Consider the following 5,914-nt stretch of genomic DNA (forward strand, 5'->3'; position numbering starts at 1 on the left):
TAATAAATGAAAGAGCATCAATACAAATTCTCGTTCGTTTAGTTAAACGAACAAACATGAACAATAGTCTCGTTCGTTCATTATGTTGTTCGTTTATGTTCGTTCGTTTAAGTTTATTTATGTTCATACATGTTCAATTATTGTTTTATTACATTACTATATTATATGTTCATTTATGTTGTTATATGTTTAATTGTATTTGTTTATCTTTGTTTGTTTATGTTTGTTTAACATGTTAGACGAACGAACATGAACAAACTAATTTGTTAAATGAACGAACATGAACAAGAAAACCGGTTCGTTTATTCGTTTGTATTCGTTCGTTTGTCTGGATAACTTAAATGAACAAGCATTTGTTTGTGTTTGTTCGATTCGTTTATAGCTCTATTCCCACATTTCCTACGTACAATATTGGTATAAAATATATTAAAAAAATAAAAATAAATCAAGGTAAGTGAAAGATGACAATTTTCTGGTTTTTGGTGAGTGAGTGTAAAACTGATGTAACATAGAAAAAGTGAGGTGTGAGTACACCCTCCAGTCATATGCCGTTTGAACCCTTTCATCACTTTTTTTTTTGCCTATCACGTTATTGATGTGTCATTTTCACTTCACCTCTTATTGATGGTAAATGGTGGTTTATCACCAACTTTTTTCTCTTTTTTAATTAAATATATTAAAATATAATTTGATAATCGTATAAAATCAATAAAAAGAAAACAATTTAATTATTTAAAAAGTAAATATAATCAAAATAAAAAAACTATTTTTTTAAAAATATAAACGAAACTAAAACATATTAAAATAGTATGTCACTCCTCATCGTCATTCATAACATCTCTAATCATCTTTAAACATATATCACTCTTTATTTGTATCATTGAACAAATCGTCGTTACAACGGTAAGCGACATGATTTAGATAAGTATTAAAGATATGTTCCACCAAATCAGTGTGAATGTTGTGGTATCCAGAGCGGTCATATATTTCCCATTTGTTCGCCGTGTATTCCGGCGTACCAGCACATACTCCTTCAAATATTGGTACGTTCTCATTTTCATTGTAGTGGCAAATCGTTTTTCCTTCATCTTTTATTAGCATATTATGTAATATAATGCACACATACATTAGGTTATGTATTCTTGTATGCTTGAATGATCGTCTCGAGACTGTAAGTATTTGTTAACGTCTCTTAAAGCACCAAAGGCTCGTTCAACATCCTTCCTAGCTGATTTGTGGGCCCCTTCAACTTTAATTGTTTTTTTCTTCGTTTGGACATGAGAATGATTTCATAAATGTAGCTAAGTCGAGATATATCTCATCAATAAGATGGTACCCACGCTTGTATAGTGTCCCATTTACTAAAACGACACATCATATGATTTTTGAAGGTAGATGTTGTTGAATATCGCAATTGGTTTAGAACATTGATGCCGTTTTTGGCACCCAATGCACCAAAAAAATGCATGTCATGCACAAATATCATTTGGCATCAATAGTTCTAAAATTATTGTCGGTTTTATTATAACCATGTGTGAATTGCCCCGCGCCACGCATTAGAGCACATTGACCACCCCAATGCATATAATCAAGAATACCAAACATTCTAGGAAACTCATGCTTGTTTTCATGTGTCGTATATAATTGGTGGACATCATTAATTGTAGGCTTGCGTAAATATCGGTCATGATAAAGGATAATCACATCTTTAGCAAACTTGTAAAGACATTCATGTATTGTTTGCTCTAGCATCCTCAAATACTCATCCTATGAGTGTGGTCGCATATCGAGTGTTAGTTGATGAATTGTCACTGTATATTTTTATATTGGAAAGAAACATTGTCTGTCTCTAGCCACTACAAATAAAATGTCATTTAGTGGCATACATTTATAATGGCATATATTTGATGTGCCACTATATCATGTTTCTAGTGACACATTTTTATGTGCCACTATAAAAATTAATAAATTTAGTGACCACTTAACATTTTATGTCACTGATATTTATAATTATTAGTGGTATAATGGTTTAATATACCATTAAAAGTTATATTTTGTTATATAATATAAATATACAACTTTTATAATAAGAAAAGTAATTTACAGAACTAGTCCCTAATCTTTCAAAAATTTACAACTTTGGTCAGTTTTCCATCATTGCCTATTAATTTGATTCCTAATTTACATAAGGTTAGTTTCTACAAACATTGTTCATATATGGTTTATCCTGTTATATCCTTACATAGTTTGATGTGCTAATCACATTAAGGTATTTTGGTATTTTCTTACCCCCTTATAAATTGACAGTTTTACCCTTGTTCTCTAGTTTACATTTTACCCCTTCCATTTTTTAAACCCTTACCAAGTAACGATCCAAACAATCAGCTTTTTAGCACGCCATCGCTCTGCTCCACCGCCACCATCGTCCCTACTGTATCGGCGTCATCGCTGACTGCTCCAACGCCGTCGTGTCATTCGTCCAATGTCATCGTCGCATTCATTCACCATCTCTAGTCTTGACTTCAATTTGGTAATATGGATAATGATTAAGAATTTTCCAGCTCTTGTGTATTGAGTTCGGTTTTCATCTTCTAATGCTAGATTTAAATTCTCCTAACATACACACGTAACACTCGGATATACGATCCATTGATATAACCTTAAGGATTTCGGTTAGATTCTCACTAGAGGCAAGCACATGTATGTCAAAATCGGGAGACCTTGTGCCCTAAATTAGTTTCATGTTTACGACTTAGGAGTCGAATCATATGATTTAATGCAAAACAAATAACTAAATTGTTTCTTTTTTCAGACACCGACAACCAGTTCAGGGTGAACTCTGTTAGAGACAGTTATGTTGATTGAACCACCATGTCTGTTTCTTCTGCCTACCAGGTGCTCGTCATAATGTCTGATTGCTCTTTGTCAAACAGTATTATTGGTTTTGCTCCTCATCTTCACATGTGTTGTAATGTAAGTTTTACTTATGAACTTAAATAAAGATATATTTGTAAATCAGAAACCACGAATCTTCAATTTGATTGGATCCAACACAATGATCACCTATTTGTTAAAGACAATAAACATGAATTCGGGTAGTTTTTTGCATGTCGGGCAGTTCTCGATGAAGAATACTGGACAACAACATGTCTTAGGGCAGAAACACACTTGGAAGATAAGAAAGATTTGTTGATACATACCAGCTACATAAAGAAATTTACAAAGCAGGTAATATCTTAATAACTTTTTTGCCCTCGATTATAAATATTTACAATATTCATTCACATTTATTTCCACTTGATCAGGAGGTTAACACGCTAAAATGACTATGTGAAAGTAAACAGGGACAAAAAAGTGCATACATTGTCACGGTATATAATCTTTCATCTAATTTTTCTTTCTATTTTATTATTTATTTAGCTTATTATTCCTTACAATATTAGGTGAAGAAAGAACATGGGAATGAGAGACAAACTGTATTGAAAAGTGTAGTTGGAACCCTTGATGTCAGCATCCGACCCTTCTTGCATGGAGAGACCTTTTTAGGGTTAATTTGGTAAAATACCATTTTGATTGACAACACAAATTCCTACTAACTGACCAACTTTCACATGTTTATATCTTTCTCCTCTGCCCTGATGCAACCTGCACCATCTCAATTGATAATGTAGAGAAACAAACAGGTAATTAACTTTCTTCAACATTAAGTCCCCCTAATTTTTAATAGTAACTCATTTTTGAATTAATTTATAGCCTGAAGATTGGGATGTTAGTCTTTTTTTTCTGGATTATTCTTTATATTAAATATTTTCTAATTCTCATTATTCATATTTCTTTATTTTTTAGGTTGAAAAGGCGGCATTTGAAGAGCTAGAAAAGATAAAGGAGGAAGAGGTATCAAATCTTTCTGTTTAGTGTTTCTTACTTTCATATAATTGTGTATTACAGAGTCATACTTTCATTTATTTATTACAACATTATATTTTAAAAAACCCACAAAATTATAGATTGTTAATTTAAAGTAAAATGTCTTAATAAGAAAAAAAAATGAAAGTCCAATACATTAACTCTTTATTTTTTGTCCCCCTTTTAGGAATCAAAGTTCTGATATATGGCTTTCTCTGACAACTTTTATTATTATTATTATTATTATTATTATTATTATTATTATTAATTTTGGATTTTAAATTTGTTAAATGTTATGTTTTTTTTTCCAGGTTCGTAATGATGATGTTGAACCAGAAGATGAGGAAAGAGGCTGATTAAAACATTATTAAGGTAATTTGGAAAAAATAGCATTATGCTTTTATTCATTTGTTTATTATAGCAATTATAGCCCCTTTTGAGAGGGCAATATTGTAATAAATAAATAAATGAAAGTATATTGCTATTGATTGCATATGTTCTTTTTGTCTAAACACCACCAATTCTCATTATTCTTTTTGTATTTATGTATGCATGATGAGCTATAGAGAAGGCTTTTTTCAGCGGTTAGAGTTTAAGATTTTTTTTTCAATTTTAATTTTAAGTTGAATTTCTAGGGCTTTTTTTAATAGAGATTATAAAAAATATGATATATACTGGAGATGACATTTTTTTAACCCTGAATTGAGAATTCCATTGGTCTTTTTATTGGAAACTGTTGTGGTGGATTGGAATTGGAATTGAATGGAATTTGTTGTGCTATGTAATAATATGTTGTATTAATTTTCTTATTTAGCTTTTAATATGCTATAACTTGAAGTTGAAGTCGCTAAAGTGATAGTTTGTTTGCAGGAAGAAGTTTCTAACCTTCAACAGCAATTATACGACAAGATCATGAAAGAAAGAAAATTGAGCAAGTTATTTGAAGAATAACAGTTATAAATAATATGCGGGTTTTTGTAGAAAGCACAAGCATCTAATGCATTATAAAAAATGAAACCTTTTACTCGATTTTTTGACAAAGAATTTATCAAAATTGTAATTAGTTTGCATATTATTGTTTGTTAGTTAACTTTTGTTTCAAATTATGATATTGGTATGTCTATGATCTTAATTATATTTTTATAATTTCAATGAAATTAAAAAAGTAATTGGACCTAATTTCTGGATTTTTTTTTTTTTTTTTTTTTTGCTAGAGCGTGTGCCCCTAAAAGTAGGAAAATGACATTTATTTTAACAAATGTATTAGTGGCATAAAAAAAGTGCCATTAAAAATAAAAATGTTATAGTGGCATAACCGAAAGTGCCACTAAAACCCGCAGCGGCACAACAAAAAAATGTCACTAAAGACTTTTAGTGGGAGCGCTTTTAGTGGCATTTTATTTTTGTGCCGTAGATTACAAAGTAAGTTTTTAGTGACACTTTTTTGGTATTTAGTGGCACTTTTTTTGTACCACTAAATGTCATTTTATTTGTAGTGAGCATTTCACTTCTGTTGAAAATATAAAAATCAATTCTTCACGTCATCAACCATGCATAGAAATAATAATTTCCTCATCCATAACCAACGTCTAAGTTTTTCAGTGTAAACGTAAGCACAATATTTATAAAAGTGATCGATTATTATTATTATTATTATTATTATTATTATTATTATTATTATTAAAAATACATAATTAGTTTTAATAAAATTATCGTTTATATTATTAATGTTCATATCATTATTATCAATTTATTTAAAATTTTAGAAAGTCGTAAAAACTAAAAGAAAATGATAAAATGTGTGTTGTACTTTTTATTTTTGCTATTATAATGTATAGTGGTATATAAAAACTTAATATAAATATAGATAATGCATTAATTAAAATTATTTCATAATATAAAGTACAAAACTAAAAGAAATAAAAACATAAAAAAGAAAGATGATATTTCGATGGATTAATTTATTTTGTAAATAAATATAACTAACGTTGTAATTACAAATCTTTTT

At 29.5% G+C, this 5,914-nt stretch overlaps 1 long non-coding RNA gene across 2 annotated transcripts; it reads left to right on the forward strand.

Annotated features, from left to right (window-relative positions):
- Window positions 1-2,259: 2,259 nt before the first annotated feature.
- On the forward strand, window positions 2,260-4,993 carry LOC145038303 (uncharacterized). Of its 2 annotated transcripts, none has more exons than XR_013679308.1 (8): window positions 2,260-2,530; window positions 2,813-2,973; window positions 3,100-3,228; window positions 3,306-3,371; window positions 3,444-3,683; window positions 3,847-3,894; window positions 4,218-4,278; window positions 4,777-4,993. It is a non-coding gene; the product is annotated as an uncharacterized LOC145038303 (long non-coding RNA). The 2 variants fall into 2 exon arrangements; XR_013679307.1 differs by having other exon boundaries at window positions 2,264-2,530; window positions 3,119-3,228; window positions 4,777-4,989.
- The last annotated feature ends 921 nt before the right edge of the window (window positions 4,994-5,914 follow it).

The sequence above is a fragment of the Lactuca saligna genome, chromosome 4, assembly GCF_052625555.1.
Source record: "Lactuca saligna cultivar CGN05327 chromosome 4, ASM5262555v1, whole genome shotgun sequence".
Classification (NCBI taxonomy): Eukaryota; Viridiplantae; Streptophyta; class Magnoliopsida; order Asterales; family Asteraceae; genus Lactuca; species Lactuca saligna.